General features: G+C 38.1%; 1 protein-coding gene across 1 annotated transcript in view; it reads right to left on the bottom strand.

Moving 5' to 3' along the window:
* ANXA9 (annexin A9) overlaps nt 1–25,613 on the bottom strand; it is a 107,663-nt gene extending 82,050 nt beyond the window's left edge. Inside the window, exon 1 of the mRNA XM_073639576.1 lies at nt 25,493–25,613. The gene's annotated coding sequence lies outside the window, so the exon portion shown is untranslated. The remainder of the gene's footprint in view (nt 1–25,492) is intronic.
* Nucleotides 25,614–25,629: the final 16 nt, after the last annotated feature.

The raw sequence follows: 25,629 nt of genomic DNA, 5'->3' as shown, positions 1-25,629 counted from the left end.
CACATGGCCGGAAGTCAGGAGAACCTGGTGTCAGCGATTTGGACGAGCGCCAGGATTCTGCAGGGATCGCATGGGGGTAAGTATAACAAGTTTTGTTTTTTTTAAAATACAATTTACTAGGAGTGGGGGGAATGGGAGATGCACATGTGTGTGTGTGTGTGTGGGGGGGGGGAGATAAGATATGCACATGGGGGGGAGATGATAAAAGATGCACATGGGGTGGGGGGGATGAGAGAGGTGCACATGGGGTGGGAGGGATGAGAGAGGTGCACATGTGGGGGGAGGGGGATGAGAGAGGTGCACATGTGGGGGGAGGGGGGTGAGAGGTGCACATGTGGGGGGAGATAAGAGATGTACATGGGGGGGGAGATAAGAGATGCACATGGGGGGGAGATAAGAGATGCACATGGGGGGGAGATAAGAGATGCACATGGGGGGGTGAGAGATGCACGGGGGGGTGAGAGATGCACATGGGGGGGTGAGAGATGCACATGGGGGGGTGAGAGATGCACATGGGGGGGTGAGAGATGCACATGGGGGGGTGAGAGATGCACGGGGGGGATGAGAGATGCATCGGGGGGGTGAGCTGCACATGGGGGGGATGAGAGCTGCACATGGGGGGGTTATGTTTACATAACTTTGTTGCCTTATGAAGCGCAGGGGGGGGGGGGCAAAAAATTTCTTGCACAGGGGCCCACTACAGTCTGTGTCCGCCCCTGCACAGAAGTGTACTAACTATTAACATCTAATCCTATATCTAAAGGAGCTTTGAAAATAAAAGAAACCATTGATACATTTTTACAAAATGGTACAATTGACAAGAAAGTAAGTGAATTTCTAATCAACCATCACCCTATCACGCCGGTATTTTATGTTTTACTGAAGGTGCATAAGAGCCTCCATAAGCCCCCTGGACATCCCATAGTACCGTCCACGGACTCAATTTTATCTCCACTTAGCATTCTAGTAGAAAAAGTCTTATCCCCTCTGGTAAGAAATGCTAAATCCTACATCTTAGATACAGGAGATTTTATTAAAATGATACATGAATTGAAAGAAGTTCCGAATTCCTCCTTCTTGGTAACCTGGGATGTAAGTAGTCTATATACCTCAATTCAACACCAGAAAGGTCTGGAGGCAGTTGAAAGATTGCTTTTTTTCTTCTTTTGATAATAGGAAGACAGCTGAGTTTTGTATGGAACTTCTTAATCTTGTACTAAAAGAAAATTTATTTTTGTTTGGTGACGATTTTTATCTTCAGGTACAGGGTACTGCGATGGGGTCCAACGTGGCCCCGCCTTATGCAAATTGCTTTGTGGCTCATTTTGAGGAAGAATTTGTCTATACCAATCAGATTTTTCAACAAAACGCCATACTATGGCGACGATATATAGATGACGTGTTTTGCATTTGGCGGGGCCCATTGGACTCCCTTCTCACTTTTCATACTCAGTTGAATCAGATATGGCCTAAACTGCAATTTGTTTTACATTATGATGTTCAGTCCATTAGCTTTTTGGACACAAGGGTTATCAAGAAGGCTGACGGACAATTAGAGGTAGATCTCTTTGTGAAGGAAACCGATTGCAATAACCCGTTGTTTTTTTCTAGTTGCCACCAAAAAGCCACGTAAGAATCTATCCCTCGATCTCAATTTAGTCACATAATCTGGATTGTCTCAAATCTTCAGACTAGAAATACATATTTAGATGAAATTGAAACTAAATTTCTGAACAGAGGGTATCCCCAAACTTTATTGAATAAGAGTAGGAAATCAACCAAGAACCCAAGAGATAAAATAGGGAAAAGGATACCATTCATACATACATTTCACCCATATATGTATAAGACACACAAGAGCATTCAGATGTTTTGGCATTTGCTACAGGATAGCTACCCCAAGATTGTTGAGTTTAAATCACCCTTCTTACCATGTTTCCGGTGACCTACAAATCTTTGTGGTAGATTAGTACGTGCAGACATTGGCTCTAGAAAAAAACTCCCAAGAAAAACCTTTCTCAATACCCCTAAGAGAGGAACATTCCCTTGCCTACATTGTCCTCAGTGCGGCAATGTTCAGAAATGTGATAAATTCTTTCACCCCCCATACAGGGGAAGCTATTGATTTGAAAGTTTTCACCTGTGATTCCTCTTATGTGGTTTATGCTATAAAATGTCCATGCGGTCTCGTGTATGTGAGTGAAACCACCCAGCATATACGAGACTGCATGTCACAACATAAATCCAGTATTCGATGCGGTAAGACATATCTGCCCATTCCTCATCACTTCGAACAAAAGAAACAAAATATTGGCCAACTAAAATTCCAGGCTCTTGAACATATACCGGTACCTAGGAGTGGTGGAAACAGAATCAAGACAATGAAGTGTCGTGAACCCTTCTGGATTCACAAATTGTATGCTCTAGAACAAAATGGATTAAATAGGGATTATGAAATTCTGAGTTTTATCTAATGATATGTTTTTTTTCTTATTTTTCCTAACAGACCCATATAAGCTGACTTCTCCTCTCCTTCCACGTCACGTAGACTAGTATGGTGGTATTTCTTGTTTATCCCCCCTTTGTTTTGGCCTTTATCATCTGGTTATTTCCTATATCACGTTTTTTTCTTTTCTTTTCCCTCCCCCCCTTTTCCTTCTTCTTCCCCCCTTTTTATCCCCCCTTGTTTTCCTCCCCTCCTTCTTTTCCCTTTCCCCCTTCCCTTCCTTCACCTTTCCTTCTCCTTTTTCCCCTTTTCCTCTTCTTCTTCTTCCCTTTCATTTACCGTCACATTAGTTCCTTATTTACCTCAATTGTGGCACACATGCCTTCATACAATTATTGTTGTTTTTTATGGTCCACCTTCGATTTTATTTTTATTTTTAATGTCCTCCGTAATAACTCAGATTTCTCTCCCTTTATTTTTATTCTAATCTTCTAAATCAGCAGTGATATTCTGGATAAATATAATATATTAAGCTGTATTTGCCTTCTAATTCTTTACCATGCAAACAGTAGGGTAATAACATTAACCTCCTCACTCCTATTACCTACCAATATGGCGCCTGAAGGCGACACTTTCATCCTGACGCGTCACTTCTGGTGACGCGCACATGTACACATCATGTGGCTCCTATGAACCGGATTGACGTCACAATCCGGAAGTACCTATACGCTACATAAGAACGCTAAGTGTTCTAGTTCTCCAGCGCTATACCAATAGCACGGTCGTGCTCTTCCTCAGCAGCGCTGTTGTGCCCATGCTTTTCTCTCTTATGGTTCTGGTGAGTACTATGTACTTATTTAGAGGTCACTGAATGCACATTATTTGCTGAGAGTGTGTAAACAGGTAGTGCCCTATGTTATCCCTTCTTTTGCAGCACTCACAGATTTTCTGAATATCTATTGGGCAGCGATATTGGGTAATATCTCTCTCCTCTGAATGTGTAGTGTTAGTCTGGTTTATATCTACATTTATTAGGCTGTGTTTTGCATGATTTAATGTGAGACTCTATGTAGGGCCGACGTCTCTGCCTCCTGGTCCGGCGTCCTCCAGCTCCCCTGCTGCTGATGCGCGCACCTCGCGCAGCTTCCCGGGCACTGTGCTTAGGGCGTGCGCGCGCTCCCTCCCTCTTAAAGGGGCCGCGCGCGCCGTCCTAAAGAGTGCCCGGTCAATGGCCGGAGGACCACCCCTATTTAAAGTACCTCCTCCAAAATGGAGGTGCCTGCGCAAGGTTGTTGTTTGTGTGTTAACACTCTCCTCAGCCCTCAGGTCCCAGTGCCCACAAGCCTGTCTGTCAGCCATGCCCGCCAGCCTGTCTACCTGCCGTGCCCGCCAGCCTGTCTACCTGCCGTGCCCGCCTGCTTGCCTACCCGGATCACCTGTCAGGTTACCTGCTGTGTCCGCCTGCTTGTCTACCCGGATCACCTGTCAGGCTACCAGCCGTACCCGCCTGCTTGCCTACCCGGATCACCCGTCAAGCTACCTGCCGCAGTACCTCACCCTCAGCCACCTGACCCGTGGGAGTCGCCTACTCTCACACAAGGTCGGCCCCAGAGTAGCACCTGGTTCACCTGCCCGTTCCCTCCTTGGTTCACGGAGTCGACTAAGCCGCCGTGTGGCCAGGGTCGGTCCGGGTGGGCACTTAGCTACGCACCTCTGGTCCCTCCTTGCATCATAGCACAGAGGTTCCACCAACCGGACCCTTAACACTCTATACTATCTAATATGATTGTATATGCCTGTGAGCCACATTTAATGTACTCAGCCATTGTCTTCCACTTATCGGTTTTGACTCTTGTTATATTGTAACGACTTTTGCTACATATAATGTGCATGTCTCACTAAATCCAATTTTTGCATAGTGAATTATAATCTTGAATACTCTATGAATATGTATTCATGTTATATTTTGTTTATTAACTTTTAGTTCTGATGAAGGCCAGATTGGGCCGAAACGTCAATAGTATGCACATTTAAGGATAATGTAAATAAAGTATTTTTTCGAAATTTTGTCACAACATTTGGAGTGCGGGATTCTTGTTCAATTGCTTATTACGGAGTGGAATCCTATCTGAGCACCCATATAGGACTGTCACGTAGCCTTTTTGACTAAGGTCTGACTAGTCAGCAGAGCCTCATGACGTGGGTGTCCCTGACATAATTGGAGACCGCGACAGTAGATAGCGAGATCCAGAGTAAGAGAGAAGTGACCGGAGGATGGAGTGATGCACCGAAGACAGGTCCTGGGATAGGACGCCTTGCAGTACGGCCCCAAGTTCGCCACACAGATAGCTAAGGGATCAGCAAGCAGAGAAGCTAAGTACCGGCCATAGTGGCAAACTAGTTCCCCTAAGGGAGAGGAAGATGCAGGACCGCGGGTTGAAGACAGGACTGTCACTTACTGGACTGCAGTACTGGGCTGAGCTGTGGGGAAGACAGAGGACCTGGAGGCAGAAACAAGTAAGCCTGGACGAGGTAGAGAGACGGAAGATGCTCCGTGTTGTAAAGGAAACGTTTGTGACGTTATGCAACAGCTATCTATTGTACATAATCTCCATCAAGTTACTGTTCAGTAAACAAGTGTATATTTTGGACTGGTGGTCTCCCGCATTGATCTTCCCAATATCCGGTCCTGGTCAGCCGAAGTTACCGGCATCATGTGGCCTGAAAGGGTGTAGCACCCCCATAGACTAAGCCCACACACCCAGCCAGGACCCCCATCTTCATGTAGAGTGCCAGGGTGTGAAGCACGAGTACCTCGCCCACAACTACCGCTCTGCGCCTCGTTACACCTCTGTCCCCCGACATGCTGTCTGCCTTTACTAATGTGACCAGCGCGGTCCTGTAATAGGAGCCACTGGTGTAACAAGTCCGTCCACAACATTTCTTCCTCCTATATCTTCCTTCCCCCATCACCTGTGAGTGATATTATTGAGAAGTGGAAGGAACAGCAGCAACTCAGCCTCAAAGTGCAGACCCTGTAATGTTACAGAGTGGGGGGCCGAGTGCTGAGAAGCAAAGGACAGAAAAGTCGCCACCGCTCTGCTGACCCCATAATCGCAAAGTCCAGACCTCCTCTGATATCAGCACAAACACTGCTCCCCCACGGGGAGCTTCATGGCCGAGCAGCTGCATGCAGCCTTACATCACCAAGCACAATGCTGAGCATCAGATGGAGTGGAGTCTGGCTCCTCTATAGGTAATTGGGCCCTATAGATGCGCCAAGTGAAGGATGTACTAAAAAGAATGAAGAAAATGAATAAATACAACTTAATGGTCCAAAAATATGGAGAGGTGTAATAGGGTTTTTGGCCATCTAAGACATTGAGTGAACATGGAATATATGTAGATAGTAGGGAATGAGCACATATTCCACATAAACAGGTTTATATTATATTCCCTGTGCTTGATAGGCGGGGAATGAACACTGCTGATTTAATGTGGTCTTGTTCCAGGTTATCCAGATTCTGGAATATCGAGCTCGATATATGAGACTCCAATTGATCTGACCCTTTATGTCTAACTCCTTAGATACGAGGAAGATATTCCGACCTCTGAGCCAATGAAACTAGCAATAGCCAGAATATTGCACATGGCTAGAAAGCTCATAGCCCAACATTGATTGCAGGAAATCCTTCCCACCACCACAAAGATTTCACAATCTCTAGCTCCTTGCTGAGCAAGTTTGGAAGATGCCTGAACTGTTAATAGAGGTTAAACACCTGGGCAGTCGGCATCTAACCCTGCAGAGAGGCTAAGGGCCCCGTCACACTAAGCGATGCAGCAGCGATCCCGACAACGATACGACCTGTCAGGGATCGTTGCTGCGTCGCTATGTGATCGCTGGTGAGCTGTCAAACAGGCAGGCTCACCAGCGATCAGGGGAGCAGCGATATCGTGGAAAGAATCGTTCCACGATGTCCTGCTCCCGTTGCCAGCCTGCTGAAGCAGGAGCAGGCTGGTAACTATGGTAAACATCGGGTTACTAAGTGCGCGTGTGCCCCTAGTAACCCGCTGTTTACCATGGATACCACTCTGCTACGGTGCGCGGGAGCCTCCGCGCACCGTAGCAGAGTGGTATCCATGGAATATATGGAGATTACAGGGGAATGAACATGGAATATATGGAGATAATAGAGGAATGAACATGGAATATATGGAGGTAATAGAGGAATGAACATGGAATATATGGAGATAATAGAGGAATGAACATGGAATATATGGAGGTAATAGAGGAATGAACATGGAATATATGGAGATAATAGAGGAATGAACATGGAATATATGGAGATAATAGAGGAATGAACATGGAATATATGGAGATAATATGGGAATGAACATGGAATATATGGAGATAATAGAGGAATGAACATGGAATATATGGAGATAATAGAGGAATGAACATGGAATATATGGAGATAATAGAGGAATGAACATGGAATATATGGAGATAATAGAGGAATGAACATGGAATATATGGAGATAATAGAGGAATGAACATGGAATATATGGAGATAATAGAGGAATGAACATGCAATATATGGAGATAATAGGGGAATGAACATGGAATATATGGAGATAATAGGGGAATGAACATGGAATATATGGAGATAATAGAGGAATGAACATGGAATATATGGAGATAATAGAGAAATGAACATGGAATATATGGAGATAATAGAGAAATGAACATGGAATATATGGAGATAATAGAGGAATGAACATGGAATATATGGAGATAATAGAGGAATGAACATGGAATATATGGAGATAATAGAGGAATGAACATGGAATATATGGAGATAATATGGGAATGAACATGGAATATATGGAGATAATAGAGGAATGAACATGGAATATATGGAGATAATAGAGGAATGAACATGGAATATATGGAGATAATATGGGAATGAACATGGAATATATGGAGGTAATAGAGGAATGAACATGGAATATATGGAGATAATATGGGAATGAACATAGAAAATATGGAGGTAATAGAGGAATGAACATGGAATATATGGAGGTAATAGAGGAATGAACATGGAATATATGGAGATAATAGAGGAATGAACATGGAATATATGGAGATAATAGAGGAATGAACATGCAATATATGGAGATAATAGGGGAATGAACATGGAATATATGGAGATAATAGAGGAATGAACATGGAATAAGTGGAGATAAAGGAATGAACATGGAATATATGGAGATTACAGAAGAATGAACATGGAATATATGGAGATAATAGAGGAATGAACATGGAATATATGGAGATTACAGAAGAATGAACATGGAATATATGGAGATAATAAGGGAATGAACATGGAATATAAGGAGATAATAAGGGAATCAACATGGAATATATGGAGATAATAGGGGAATGAACATGAAATATGGAAATTACAGGGGAATTAACATTGAATATATGGAGAATAAAGGAGAATGAACATGGAATATATGGATATTACAGGAGAATGAACATGGAATATATAGAGGTAATAGGGGAATGAACATGGAATATATGGAGATAATAGAGGAATGAACATGGAATAAGTGGAGATAAAGGAATGAACATGGAATATATGCAGATAATAGAGGAATGAACATGGAATATATGGAGATTACAGAAGAATGAACATGGAATATATGGAGATAATAGAGGAATGAACATGGAATATATGGAGATTACAGAAGAATGAACATGGAATATATGGAGATAATAAGGGAATGAACATGGAATATAAGGAGATAATAAGGGAATGAGCATGGAATATATGGAGATAATAGGGGAATGAACATGAAATATGGAAATTACAGGGGAATTAACATTGAATATATGGAGAATAAAGGAGAATGAACATGGAATATATGGATATTACAGGAGAATGAACATGTAATATATGGAGATAATAAGAGAATGAACATTGAATATATGGAGATAAGGGAATGAACATGGAATATATGGAGATAATGGATTGAACATGGAATATATGGAGATAATAAGGGAATGAACATGGAATATATGTAGATTACAGGGGAATGAACATGGAATATATGGAGATTACAGGGGAATGAACATGGAATATATGGAGATAATAAGGGAATAAACATGGAATATCTGAAGATTACAGGGGAATGACATGAAATATATGGAGATAATAGGTGAATGAACATGGAATATATGGAGAAATAGGAACATGGACATGGAATATATGGAGATTACAGGGGAATGAACATGGAATACATGTAGATTACAGGGGAATGAACATGAAATATATGGACATAATACAGGAATGACATGGAATATATGGAGATAATAGGAATGAACAAATATATGGAAATTACTGGGGAATGACATGGAATATATGGAAATCACAGGGGAATGACATGGAATATATGGAGATAATAGGTGAATGAACATGGAATATATGGAGAAATAGGAACATGAACAAAGAATATATGGAGATTACAGGGGAATGCACATGGAATATATGGGGTTAATAAAGGAATGAACATGGAATATATGGCGATAGTAGGGGAATGAACATCGAATATATGGAAATTATTGGGGAATGACATGGAATATCTGGAGATTACAGGGGAATGACATGGAATATATGGAGATAATAGGTGAATGAACATGGAATATATGGAGATAATAGAGGAATGAACATGGAATATATGGAGATAATAGAGGAATGAACATGGAATATATGGTGATAATAAGGGAATTAACATTGAATATATGGAGATTACAGGGCAATATACATGGAATATATGGGGTTAATAAGGGAATGAACATGGAATATATGGAGATAATAGAGGAATGAACATGGAATATATGGAGATAATAGAGGAATGAACATGGAATATATGGAGATAATAGAGGAATGAACATGGAATATATAGAGGTAATAGGGGAATGAATATGGAATATATGGAGATAATAGAGGAATGAACATGGAATATATGGATATAATAATGGAATGAACATGGAATATATGGAGATTACAGAAGAATGAACATGGAATAGATGGAGATAATATGGGAATGAATATGGAATATACAAAGATAATAGAGGAATGAACATGGAATATATGGAGATAATAAAGGAATGAACATGGAATATATGGAGATAATACAGGAATGAACATGGAATATATGGAGATAATACAGGAATGAACATGGAATATATGGATATAATAGGGGAATGAACATCGAATATATGGAAATTACTGGGCAATGACATGGAATATATGGAGATTACAGGGGAATTAACATGGAATATATGTAGATTATAGGGGAATAAACATGGAATATATGTAGATTAAAGTGGAATGAACATGGAACATACAGTGGTGGCCAAAAGTATTGGCACCCCTGCAATTCTGTCAGATAATACTCAGTTTCTTCCTGAAAATGATTGCAATCACAAATTCTTTGGTCTTATTATCTTCATTTCATTTGCTTGCAAGGAAAAAACACAAAAGAGAATGAAGCAAAAATCAAATCATTGATCATTTCACACAAAACTCCAAAAATGGGCCAGACAAAAGTATTGGCACCCTCAGCCTAATACTTGGTTGCACAACCTTTAGCCAAAATAACTGCGAACAACCGCTTCCGGTAACCATCAATGAGTTTCTTACAATGCTCTGCTGGAATTGTAGACCATTCTTCTTTGGCAAACTGCTCCAGGTCCCTGATATTTGAAGGGTGCCTTCTCCAAACTACCATTTTGAGATCTCTCCACAGGTGTTCTATGGGATTCAGGTCTGGACTCATTGCTGGCCACCTTAGAAGTCTCCAGTGCTTTCTCTCAAACTATTTTATAGTGCTTTTGGAAGTGTGTTTTGGGTCATTGTCCTGCTGGAAGACCCATGACCTCTGAGGGAGACCCAGCTTTCTCACACTGGGCCCTACATTATGCTGCAAAATTTGTTGGTAATCTTCAGACTTCATAATGCCATGCACACGGTCAAGCAGTCCAGTGCCAGAGGCAGCAAAGCAACCCCAAAACATCAGGGAACCTCCACCATGTTTGACTGTAGGGACGGTGTTCTTTTCTTTGAACGCCTCTTTTTTTTTCCTATACACTCTATGTTGATGCTTTTTTCCCAAAAAGCTCTACTTTTGTCTCATCTGACCAGAGAACATTCTTCCAAAACGTTTTAGGCTTTCTCAGGTAAGTTTTGGCAAACTCCAGCCTGGCTTTCTTATGTCTCGGGGTAAGAAGTGGGGTCTTCCTGGGTATCCTACCATACAGTCCCTTTTCATTCAGACGCCGATGGATAGTACGGGTTGACACTGTTGTACCCTCGGACTGCAGGGCAGCTTGAACTTGTTTGGATGTTAGTCAAGGTTCTTTATCCACCATCCGCACAATCTTGCGTTGAAATCTCTCGTCAATTTTTCTTTTCCGTCCACATCTAGGGAGGTTAGCCACAGTGCCATGGGCTTTAAACGTCTTGATGACACTGCGCACAGAAGACACAGGAACATTCAGGTCTTTGGAGATGGACTTGTAGCCTTGAGATTGCTCATGCTTCCTCACAATTTGGTTTCTCAAGTCCTCAGACAGTTCTTTGGTCTTCTTCCTTTTCTCCATGCTCAATGTGGTACACACAAGGACACAGGACAGAGGTTGAGTCAACTTTAATCCATGTTAACTGGCTGCAAGTGTGATTTAGTTATTGCCAACACCTGTTAGGTGCCACAGGTAAGTTACAGGTGCTGTTAATTACACCAATTAGAGAAGCATCACATGATTTTTCAAACAGTGCCAATACTTTTGTCCACCCCCTTTTTTAGGTTTGGTGTGGAATTATATCCAATTTGTCTTTAGGACAATTCTTTTTGTGTTTTTTCATTGAAGACAAATTAAATGAAGATAATAATACCAAAGAATTTGTGATTGCAATCATTTTCAGGAAGAAACTGAGTATTATCTGACAGAGTTGCAGGGGTGCCAATACTTTTGGCCACCACTGTATGGAGATAATAAGGGAATGACATGGCATATATGGCGATAATAAGGGAATGGACATGGAATATATGGAGATTACAGGGGAATTAACATGGAATATATAATGATAAGGGAATGAACACAGAATATATGGAGATAATAGAGGAATGAACATGGAATATATGGAGATAATAGAGGAATGAACATGGAATATATGGAGATAATAGGGGGGTGAACATGGAATATATGGAGATAATAGAGGAATGAACATGGAATATATGGAGATAATAAAGGAATGAACATGGAATATATGGAGATAATAGGGGGGTGAACATGGAATATATGGAGATAATAGAGGAATGAACATGGAATATATGGAGATAATAAAGGAATGAACATGGAATATATGGAGATAATAGAGGAATGAACATGGAATATATGGAGATAATAGGGGGGTGAACATGGAATATATGGAGATAATAGAGGAATGAACATGGAATATATGGAGATAATAAAGGAATGAACATGGAATATATGGAGATAATAGGGGGGTGAACATGGAATATATGGAGATAATAGAGGAATGAACATGGAATATATGGAGATAATAAAGGAATGAACATGGAATATATGGAGATAATAGAGGAATGAACATGGAATATATGGATATAATAAAGGAATGAACATGGAATATATGGAGATTACAGAAGAATGAACATGTAATATATGGAGATAAGGGAATGAACATGGAATATATAGAGATAACAGATGAATGAACATGATATATATGGAGATAAGGGAATGAACATGCAATATATGGAAATAATAAGAGAATGAACATGGAATATATGGAGATAATAAAGGAATGAACATGGAATATATGGAGATAATAAAGGAATGAACATGGAATATATGGAGATAACAGATGAATGAACATGATATATATGGAGATAAGGGAATGAACATGCAATATATGGAAATAATAAGAGAATGAACATGGAATATATGGAGATAATAAAGGAATGAACATGGAATATATGGAGATAATAAAGGAATGAACATGGAATATATGGAGATTACAGAAGAATGAACATGGAATATATGGAGATAATATGGGAATGAATATGGAATATACAAAGATAATAGAGGAATGAACATGGAATATATGGAGATAATAAAGGAATGAACATGGAATATATGGAGATAATAGAGGAAAGAACATGGAATATATGGAGATAATAAAGAAATGAACATGGAATATATGGAGATTACAGAAGAATGAACGTGGAATATATGGGTATAATAGAGGAATGAACATGAAATATATGGAGATAATAGGGGAGTGAACATGATATATATGGAGATAATAGGGGAATGAACATGAAATATTTGGATATTACAGGGGAATTAACATTGAATATATGGAGATTACTAGAGAATGAACATGGAATATATTGAGATAATAAGGGAATGAACATGGAATATATGAAGATAATAACGGAATGAACATGGAATATATGGAGATAACAGGGAAATGAACATGGAATATGTGGAGATAATAGAGGAATCAACATGTAATATATGGGGTTAATAAGTGAATGAACATGGAATATATGGAGATAGTAATGTAATGAACATGAATTATATTGAGATAATAGGAGAATGAATATGGAATACATGTAGATTACAGGGGAATGAACATGGAATATATGTAGATTACAGGGGAATGAACATGGAATATATGTAGATTACAGGGGAATGAACATGAAATATATGGAGATTGTATGGGAATGGCATGGAATATATGGAGATAATAAGGGAATGAACATGGAATATGTGGAGATAATACGGGAATAACATGGAATATATGGAGATAATAGGGGAATGAACATCGAATATATGGAAATTACTGGGGAATGACATGGAATATATGAAGATCACAGGGGCATGACATGGAATATCTGGAGATTACAGGGGAATGAACATGGAATATATGAAGAAATAGGAACATAAACCTGGAATATATGGAGATTACAGGGGAATGAACATGGAATATATGGAGATTACAGGGGAATGAACATGGAATATATGGCGATTACAGGGGAATGAACATGGAATATATGGGGTTAATAAAGGAATGAACATGGAATATATGGCGATAGTAGGGGAATGAACATGGAATATATAGAGATTACAGGGCAATGAACATGGAATATAGATATTACACGGGAATGAAAATGGAAGATATAGAAATTACAGGGGAATGTACTTGGAATATATGTAGATTATAGGGGAATAAACATGGAATATATGTAGATTACAGTGGAATGAACATTGAACATATAGGGATAATAAGGGAATGTCATGGAATATATGGAGATAATAAGGGAATGAACATGGAATATATGGAGATTACAGAGAAATGAACATGGAATATATAATGATAAGGGAATGAACATGGAATATATGGAGATAATAGGAGAATGAACACAGAATATATGGAGATAATAAGGGAATGAACATGGAATATATGGAGATGATAGATGAATGAACATGGATTATATGGAGATAATAGAATGAACACGGAATAAATGGAAATAATAAGGGAATGAACATGGAATATATGTAGATTACAGGGGAATGAACATGGAATATATGGACATAATAGGGAAATTAATATGGAATATATGGATATAATAAAGGAAAGAACATAGAATATATGGAGATAATAGGGGAATGAAGATGAAATATATGGAGATAATAAGGGAATGAACATGGAGTATATGGCGATAATAGGGAAATGAATATATGGAGATTACAGGGGAATGAACATGGAATATATGGAGATTACAGGGGAATGAACATGGACTATATGGAAATTACAGGCTAATGAACATGGAATATATAGGATTAATTAGGGAACGGACATGGAATATATGTTGATAATAAGGGAATTAACATTGAAAATATGGAGATTACAGGAGAATGAACATGGAATATATGGAGATAATAATGGAATGAACATGAAATATATGTAGATTACAGGGGAATGAACATGGAATATATGGAGATTACAGGGGAATGAACATGGAATATATGGAGATTACAGGGGAATGAACATGGAATATATGGATATTACAGGGGAATGAACATGGACTATATGGAAATTACAGGCTAATGAACATGGATTATATAGGATTAATAAGGGAACGGACATGGAATATATGTTGATAATAAGGGAATTAACATTGAAAATATGGAGATTACAGGAGAATGAACATGGAATATATGGAGATAATAATGGAATGAACATGAAATACATGTAGAGTACAGGGGAATGAATATGGAATATATGTAGATTACAGGGGAATGAACATGAAATATATGGAGATTGTATGGGAATGGCATGGAATATATGGAGATAATAAGGGAATGAACATGGAATATGTGGAGATAATACGGGAATAACATGGAATATATGGAGATAATAGGGGAATGAACATCGAATATATGGAAATTACTGGGGAATGACATGGAATATATGGAGATCACAGGGGAATGACATGGAATATCTGGAGATTACAGGGGAATGACATGGAATATATGGAGATAATAGGTGAATGAACATGGAATATATGGCGATTACAGGGGAATGAACATGGAATATATGGGGTTAATAAAGGAATGAACATGGAATATATGGCGATAGTAGGGGAATGAACATGGAATATATAGAGATTACATGGCAATGAACATGGAATATAGATATTACACGGGAATGAAAATGGAAGATATAGAAATTACAGGGTAATGTACATGGAATATATGGAGATTACAGGGGAATGAACATGGAATATATGTAGATTATAGGGGAATAAACATGGAATATATGTAGATTACAGTGGAATGAACATTGAACATATAGGGATAATAAGGGAATGTCATGGAATATATGGAGATAATAAGGGAATGAACATGGAATATATGGAGATTACAGAGAAATGAACATGGAATATATAATGATAAGGGAATGAACATGGAATATATGGAGATAATAGGAGAATGAACACGGAATATATGGAGATAATAAGGGAATGAACATGGAATATATGGAGATGATAGAGGAATGAACATGGATTATATGGAGATAATAGAATGAACACGGAATAAATGGAAATAATAAGGGAATGAACATGGAATATATGGACATAATAGGGAAATTAATATGGAATATATGGATATAATAAAGGAATGGACATAGAATATATGGAGATAATAGGGGAATGAAGATGAAATATATGGAGATAATAAGGGAATGAACATGAAATATATGGCGATAATAGGGAAATGAATATGGAATATATGGAGATTACATGGGAATGAACATGGAATATATGGAGATTACAGGGGAATGAACATGGACTATATGGAAATTACAGGCTAATGAACATGGAATATATAGGATTAATAAGGGAACGAACATGGAATATATGTTGATAATAAGGGAATTAACATTGAAAATATGGAGATTACAGGAGAATGAACATGGAATATATGGAGATAATAATGGAATGAACATGAAATATATGGAGATAATAGGAGAATGAACATGGAATATTTGGAGATAATAGGGGAATGAACATGGAATATATGGAGATTACAGGGGAATGACATGGAATATATGGAGATTACAGGGGAATGAACATGGACTATATGGAAATTACAGGCTAATGAACATGGATTATATAGGATTAATAAGGGAACGGACATGGAATATATGTTGATAATAAGGGAATTAACATTGAAAATATGGAGATTACAGGAGAATGAACATGGAATATATGGAGATAATAATGGAATGAACATGAAATACATGTAGAGTACAGGGGAATGAATATGGAATATATGTAGATTACAGGGGAATGAACATGAAATATATGGAGATTGTATGGGAATGGCATGGAATATATGGAGATAATAAGGGAATGAACATGGAATATGTGGAGATAATACGGGAATAACATGGAATATATGGAGATAATAGGGGAATGAACATCGAATATATGGAAATTACTGGGGAATGACATGGAATATATGGAGATCACAGGGGAATGACATGGAATATCTGGAGATTACAGGGGAATGACATGGAATATATGGAGATAATAGGTGAATGAACATGGAATATATGGCGATTACAGGGGAATGAACATGGAATATATGGGGTTAATAAAGGAATGAACATGGAATATATGGCGATAGTAGGGGAATGAACATGGAATATATAGAGATTACATGGCAATGAACATGGAATATAGATATTACACGGGAATGAAAATGGAAGATATAGAAATTACAGGGTAATGTACATGGAATATATGGAGATTACAGGGGAATGAACATGGAATATATGTAGATTATAGGGGAATAAACATGGAATATATGTAGATTACAGTGGAATGAACATTGAACATATAGGGATAATAAGGGAATGTCATGGAATATATGGAGATAATAAGGGAATGAACATGGAATATATGGAGATTACAGAGAAATGAACATGGAATATATAATGATAAGGGAATGAACATGGAATATATGGAGATAATAGGAGAATGAACACGGAATATATGGAGATAATAAGGGAATGAACATGGAATATATGGAGATGATAGAGGAATGAACATGGATTATATGGAGATAATAGAATGAACACGGAATAAATGGAAATAATAAGGGAATGAACATGGAATATATGGACATAATAGGGAAATTAATATGGAATATATGGATATAATAAAGGAATGGACATAGAATATATGGAGATAATAGGGGAATGAAGATGAAATATATGGAGATAATAAGGGAATGAACATGAAATATATGGCGATAATAGGGAAATGAATATGGAATATATGGAGATTACATGGGAATGAACATGGAATATATGGAGATTACAGGGGAATGAACATGGACTATATGGAAATTACAGGCTAATGAACATGGAATATATAGGATTAATAAGGGAACGAACATGGAATATATGTTGATAATAAGGGAATTAACATTGAAAATATGGAGATTACAGGAGAATGAACATGGAATATATGGAGATAATAATGGAATGAACATGAAATATATGGAGATAATAGGAGAATGAACATGGAATATTTGGAGATAATAGGGGAATGAACATGGAATATATGGAGATTACAGGGGAATGACATGGAATATATGTAGATTACAGGAAAGTGACATGGAATGTATGAAGATTACAGGGGAATGACATGGATTATATGGGGTTAATAAGGGAATGAACATGGAATATATGGAGATAATAGGGGGATGAACATGGAATATATGGAGATAATAGGGGATGTGCATGAAATATATGGAGATTACAGGGGAATGAACACGGAATATATGTAGATTATAGGGGAATGAACATGAAATATATGGAGATTACAGGGCAATGAACATGGAATATATGTAGATTACAGGGGAATGAACATGGAATCCATGTAGATTACATGGGAATGTCATGGAATATATGGAGATTACAGGGGAATGAATATGGAATATATGGAGAGTACAGGGGAGTGACATAGAATATATGGAGATTACTGTCATGGGTGCATCAGAAGTGACAGTCACCCTGCAGTTGGGTGCAGAAGATCTCTTCTTTTGGCATTACAGACACGTTCTTAGCTGTCTCACTCTAGAACCCAACGGCTACCTCCCTCTTGCGAATTGACACCCAGGCCTGGGTGTTTAAATACTTGTTGTTTGCTACAGGGAGGTGCCAGTTATATTCACTTGTTCTCCTGTGAAGGCTTGGAGTTGTTGCAGTCTGCTTACTTCCTCTTTGGAGGTTTGAGGACATTATGAGTTTTCTTTCTGAAGTCAGCTCAAGCTAAGTTACGTTTCCCCGTGTTTGTCTCTCTTGTTGTCTTTAGTTATTAGTGGGGACTGACTAGTGCTCACCCCGCCCCCTTCCCTATCTAGGGCCAAGCGCTAGGGAAATACAGGGTTTAGGTTCCTGTGTGGCGATTGGTGAGGAGCCTAGAAGGTCTCCACTCTCCCTTTCCCTAGAGTCTGGGCTCCCTTCCCCTCTTCCCTTCGTGTTGCACTTAGTCTTTCCCACATCTTGCGTGACTATTACAGAGGAATGACATGGAATATATGGAGACTACAGGGTAATGACATTGAATATATGGAGATAATAGGGGAATGAACAATGAATATATGGAGATAATAGGGGAATGAACATGGAATATATGTAGATTACAGGGGAATGACATGGAATATATGAACAATGAATATATGGAGATAATAGGGGAATGAACATAGAATATATGGAGATTACAGGGGAATGAACATGGAAAATATGGAGATTACAGGGGAATGAACATGGAATATATGGAGATTACAGGTGAATGAACATGGAATATATGGAGATAATAGGGGATTGAATATGGAATATATGGAGATTACAGGGGAATGACATGGAATATATGGAGATAATAGAGGAATGAATATGGAATATATGGAGATAATTGGGGAATGAACATGGAATATATGGAGATTACAGGGGAATGAACCAATAAAGGGATGATAGGGGAGAAAGGGTGATATCAGATCAGCCTAGGAGGTCTCCACTCCCCCCTTTCCCTAGAGTCGAGGCTCCCTTCCTCTCTTCCCTTCGTGTTTCACTTAGTCTTTCCCACACCTTGCGTGACAATTACAGAGGAATAGAAAAAGAAAAAACTGACGGCACTTCCAATACAAGAAATAGATGTGAACAGGTGCTTACTAGGAGCAGCTACCTCCATATACAACTGACAAACAAAACAGCACACTGCAACGCTATTATGGAGATAATAGGGGATTGAATATGGAATATATGGAGATTACAGGGGAATGACATGGAATATATGGAGATAATAGAGGAATGAACATGGAATATATGGAGATTACAGGGGAATGAACATGGAATATATGGAGATTACAGGGGAATGAACGTGGAATATATGGGGTTAATAAGGGAATGAACATGGAATATGTGAAGATAATAGGGGACTGAACATGAAATATATGGAGATTACAGGGCAATGAGCATGGAATATATAGGGTTAATAAGGGAATGAACATGGAATATGTGAAGATAATAGGGGAATGAATATGGAATATATGGAGATAATAGGGGAATGAACATGGAATATGTGAGGATAATAGGGGAATGAATATGGAATATATGGAGATTACAGGGTAATGAACATGTAATATATGGAAATTACAGGGGAATGAACATGGAATATATGTAGATCACAGGGGAATGAACATGGAATATATGTAGATTACAGGAGAATGAACATCGAATATATGTAGATTACAGGTAAATGAGCATGAAATATATGGAGATAATAAGGGAATGAACATGAAATATATGGAGATGATAGGGGAATGAACATGGAATATATGGATATTACAGGAAAATTACATGGAATATATGGAGTTTACAGGGGAATGACATGACATATATGGAGATAATAGGGGAATGAACATGGAATATATTTAGATTGCGGGGGAATGAACATGGAATATATGGAAATAATAGGAATGAACATGGAATATATGGAGATAATAGGGGAATGAACATAGTATATATGGAGATTACAGGGGAATGAACATGAAATATATGGAGATTACAGTGGAATGAACATGGAATATTTGTAGATTACAGGGGAATGAACATGGAATATATGTAGATTACAGGGGAATAAACATGGAATATATGTAGATTACAGGGAATGACATGGAATATATGGAGATTACATGGAATATATGGAGATTACAGGGGAATAATTTAGAATATATTGAGATTAATGTCATGAAGTGACAGTCGCCCTGTAAATGATGGCAGAAGATCTATTCATTTGGCATTACAGACACCTTCTTAGCTGTCTCACTCTAGGACCCAGCGGCTTCTTCCCTCTTGCTAATTGACACCCAGGCCTTGGTGTTTAAATACTTGTTGTTTGCTACAGGGAGGCGCCGGTTATATTCATTTCTTCTCTTGTGAAGGCTTGGAGCTGTTGCAGTCTGCTTACTTCCTCTTTGGTGCTTTGCAGATGTTAGCAGTAATCTCTCTGAAGTCGGCTCAAGCTAAGTTACTTTTCCCCCTGTGTTTGTCTCCTTTGTTGTCTTTCTTTGTTAGTGCGGACTGACTATTGCTCACCCCTCTTCCCTATCCAGGGCCAAGCGCTAGGGAAATACAGGGTTTAGGTTCATGTGTGGAGATTGGTGAGGAACCAATAAAGGGATGATAGGGGAGAAAGGGTGATATCAGATCAGCCTAGGAGGTCTCCACTCCCCCCTTTCCCTAGAGTCGAGGCTCCCTTCCTCTCTTCCCTTCGTGTTTCACTTAGTCTTTCCCACACCTTGCGTGACAATTACAGAGGAATAGAAAAAGAAAAAACTGACGGCACTTCCAATACAAGAAATAGATGTGAACAGGTGCTTACTAGGAGCAGCTACCTCCATATACAACTAACAAACAAAACAGCACACTGCAACGCTAAGTAAGCGAACATGAAATATATGAAATTTCAATAGCATTACTGCTGTAGAAAATATAAATAAATTAGAAATCTTAGCGCATAAATTGGCCAATTCATGTGTACCTGGTAGCCGCGATAAGGCGTTTCTCAAAATATCAGGACCCTATCAATGTGAATACCTCTCTAAGGGACATCCGTCTGCTTATGTGTGGGAAAGTAAGATCCTTCTGCAATTAAAACCACCTGCAGCATAGAGGTGGAGTGCTCAGTCAAAGCTTAAACATAGAAACAGAAAAAACTGACCGCACTTCCAATACAAGAAATAGGTGTGAACAGGTGCTTACTAGGTGCAGTAATGCTATTCAAATTTCATATATTTCATGTTTGCATACTTAGCATTGCAGTGTGCTGCTTTGTTTGTTAGTATTTTATGGAGCTAGCGGCTCCACACACATTGGTAGGGTCCTGGTATTTTGAGAAACGCCTTATCGCGGCTACCAGGTACACATGAATTGGACAATTTATGCACTAAGATTTCTCATTTATTTCTATTTTCTGCAGCAGTAATGCTATTCATATTTCATACAGTGTGCTGCTTTGTTTGTTTGTTAATTACAGGGGAATGAACATGGAATACCATATATGTAGATTACAGGGGAATGAACATGGAATATATGGAGTTTACAGGGGAATGAACATGGAATATATGGAGATTACAGGGGAATGAACATGGAATATATGGAGATTACAGGAGAATGAACATGGAATATATGGAGATTACAGGGGAATGAACATGGAATATATGGAGATTACAGGGGAATGAACATGGAATATATGGAGATTACAGGAGAATGAACATGGAATATATGGAGATTACAGGGGAATGAACATGGAATATATGGAGATTACAGGGGAATGAACATGGAATATATGGAGATTACAGGGGAATGGACATGGAATATATGGAGATTACAGGAGAATGAACATGGAATATATGGAGATTACAGGGGAATGAACATGGAATATATGGAGATAATAGAGGAATGAACATGGAATATACTGCTCACATTCTGTTTGCTCCTTGATCTTAGCGGTTTAGTATCAGTCACAGTGGACTCCGGTAGCGGGGGACTCCGGTAGCGGGGGCGCAGCCTTGTAAACTCTGCCTAAAGCCCCCGTCTCACATAGCGAGATCGCTGCTGTGTCACGGTTTTGGTGACTCACCAGTGACCTCACCAGCGATGTCGCTATGTGTGACACTTTGCAACGATCAGGCCCCTGCTGTGAGGTCGCTGATCGTTGCAAAGTGTCCTGGACCATTTTTTGGTCGTTGGCCTCCCGCTGGCCGGCACACATCGCTGTGTGTGACCAGCGGGACCAACGATCTGGCTGGTAACTATGGTAAACATCGGGTTACTAGGGGCACGCGCGCACTTAGTAACCCGCTGTTTACCTATTCCATGTTCATTCCTCTATTACCTCCATATTTTCTATGTTCATTCCCATATTATCTCCATATATTCCATGTTCATTCCCATATTACCTCCATATATTCCATGTTCATTCCTCTATTACCTCCATATATTCCATGTTCATTCCTCTATTATCTCCATATATTCCATGTTCATTTCTCTATTATCTCCATATATTCCATGTTCATTCCTCTATTACCTCCATATATTCCATGTTCATTCCTCTATTATCTCCATATTTTCTATGTTCATTCCCATATTATCTCCATATATTCCATGTTCATTCCCATATTATCTCCATATATTCCATGTTCATTCCCATATTATCTCCATATATTCCATGTTCATTCCCATATTACCTCCATATATTCCATGTTCATTCCTCTATTACCTCCATATATTCCATGTTCATTTCTCTATTATCTCCATATATTCCATGTTCATTCCTCTATTACCTCCATATATTCCATGTTCATTTCTCTATTATCTCCATATATTCCATGTTCATTCCTCTATTATCTCCATATTTTCTATGTTCATTCCCATATTATCTCCATATATTCCATGTTCATTCCCATATTATCTCCATATATTCCATGTTCATTCCCATATTATCTCCATATATTCCATGTTCATTCCTCTATTATCTCCATATATTCCATGTTCATTCCTCTATTATCTCCATATATTCCATGTTCATTCCTCTATTACCTCCATATATTCCATGTTCATTCCTCTATTATCTCCATATTTTCTATGTTCATTCCCATATTATCTCCATATATTCCATGTTCATTCCCATATTATCTCCATATATTCCATGTTCATTCCTCTATTATCTCCATATATTCCATGTTCATTCCTCTATTATCTCCATATTTTCTATGTTCATTCCCATATTATCTCCATATATTCCATGTTCATTCCCATATTATCTCCATATATTCCATGTTCATTCCCATATTATCTCCATATATTCCATGTTCATTCCCATATTATCTCCATATATTCCATGTTCATTCCTCTATTACCTCCATATATTCCATGTTCATTTCTCTATTATCTCCATATATTCCATGTTCATTCCTCTATTATCTCCATATTTTCTATGTTCATTCCCATATTATCTCCATATATTCCATGTTCATTCCCATATTATCTCCATATATTCCATGTTCATTCTTCTGTAATCTCCATATATTCCATGTTCATTCCTCTATTATCTCCATATATTCCATGTTCATTCTTCTGTAATCTCCATATATTCCATGTTCATTCCTCTATTATCTGCATATATTCCATGTTCATTCCTTTATCTCCACTTATTCCATGTTCATTCCTCTATTATCTCCATATATTCCATGTTCATTCCCCTATTACCTCTATATATTCCATGTTCATTCTCCTGTAATATCCATATATTCCATGTTCATTCTCCTTTATTCTCCATATATTCAATGTTAATTCCCCTGTAATTTCCATATTTCATGTTCATTCCCCTATTATCTCCATATATTCCATGTTGATTCCCTTATTATCTCCTTATATTCCATGTTCATTCCCTTATTATCTCCATATATTTCATGTTCATTCTTCTGTAATCTCCATATATTCCATGTTCATTCCTCTATTATCTCCATATATTCCATGTTCATTCTTCTGTAATCTCCATATATTCCATGTTCATTCCTTTATCTCCACTTATTCCATGTTCATTCCTCTATTATCTCCATATATTCCATGTTCATTCCCCTATTATCTCCATATATTGCATGTTCATTCCTCTATTATCTCCATATATTCCATGTTCATTCCTCTATTATCTCCATATATTCCATGTTCATTCCTCTATTACCTCCATATATTCCATGTTCATTCCTCTATTACCTCCATATTTTCTATGTTCATTCCCATATTATCTCCATATATTCCATGTTCATTCCTCTATTACCTCCATATATTCCATGTTCATTCCCATATTATCTCCATATATTCCATGTTCATTCCTCTATTATCTCCATATATTCCATGTTCATTCCTCTATTACCTCCATATATTCCATGTTCATTCCCATATTATCTCCATATATTCCATGTTCATTCCTCTATTATCTCCATATATTCCATGTTCATTCCTCTATTATCTCCATATATTCCATGTTCATTTCTCTATTATCTCCATATATTCCATGTTCATTTCTCTATTATCTCCATATATTCCATGTTCATTCCTCTATTATCTCCATATATTCCATGTTCATTCCTCTATTATCTCCATATTTTCTATGTTCATTCCCATATTATCTCCATATATTCCATGTTCATTCCCATATTATCTCCATATATTCCATGTTCATTCCCATATTATCTCCATATATTCCATGTTCATTCCTCTATTACCTCCATATATTCCATGTTCATTTCTCTATTATCTCCATATATTCCATGTTCATTCCTCTATTATCTCCATATTTTCTATGTTCATTCCCATATTATCTCCATATATTCCATGTTCATTCCCATATTATCTCCATATATTCCATGTTCATTCCTCTATTATCTCCATATATTCCATGTTCATTCCTCTATTATCTCCATATTTTCTATGTTCATTCCCATATTATCTCCATATATTCCATGTTCATTCCCATATTATCTCCATATATTCCATGTTCATTCCTCTATTATCTCCATATTTTCTATGTTCATTCCCATATTATCTCCATATATTCCATGTTCATTCCCATATTATCTCCATATATTCCATGTTCATTCCCCTGTAATCTCCATATATTCCATGTTCATTCCTCTATTATCTCCATATATTCCATGTTCATTAAATACTTAAAACTCCTATTCCACAGTTTGGGATTAATAATTTATGTTCATTCCTTTAATTCCTTTTTTCATTATTTTTGTGGGTCCCGTCCAGCATTTACGCACAGGTCATTTAAGTGTAAAATTTTAAACTAACCCTTTGTTTTTACCTGAAAAGGTGCAATAATGAGCCAGAGAGCAGAGTAACGCCAGTGCAGCTATCGCAGCGTGTGAACAGGGGATCTGTGGTGCTGGGAGTGTGCGGCCTTGCTGCGGCGTCCTCTGCTCGGGAGTGAGTGACGGCGGG

This window comes from Phyllobates terribilis, unplaced genomic scaffold, assembly GCF_046119375.1.
Source record: "Phyllobates terribilis strain yellow unplaced genomic scaffold, ASM4611937v1 Scaffold_7__3_contigs__length_470593459, whole genome shotgun sequence".
Lineage (NCBI taxonomy): Eukaryota > Metazoa > Chordata > Amphibia > Anura > Dendrobatidae > Phyllobates > Phyllobates terribilis.
The sequence above is the reverse complement of the archived record's forward strand: the minus strand, read 5'-3'. Positions and strand labels throughout refer to the sequence as shown.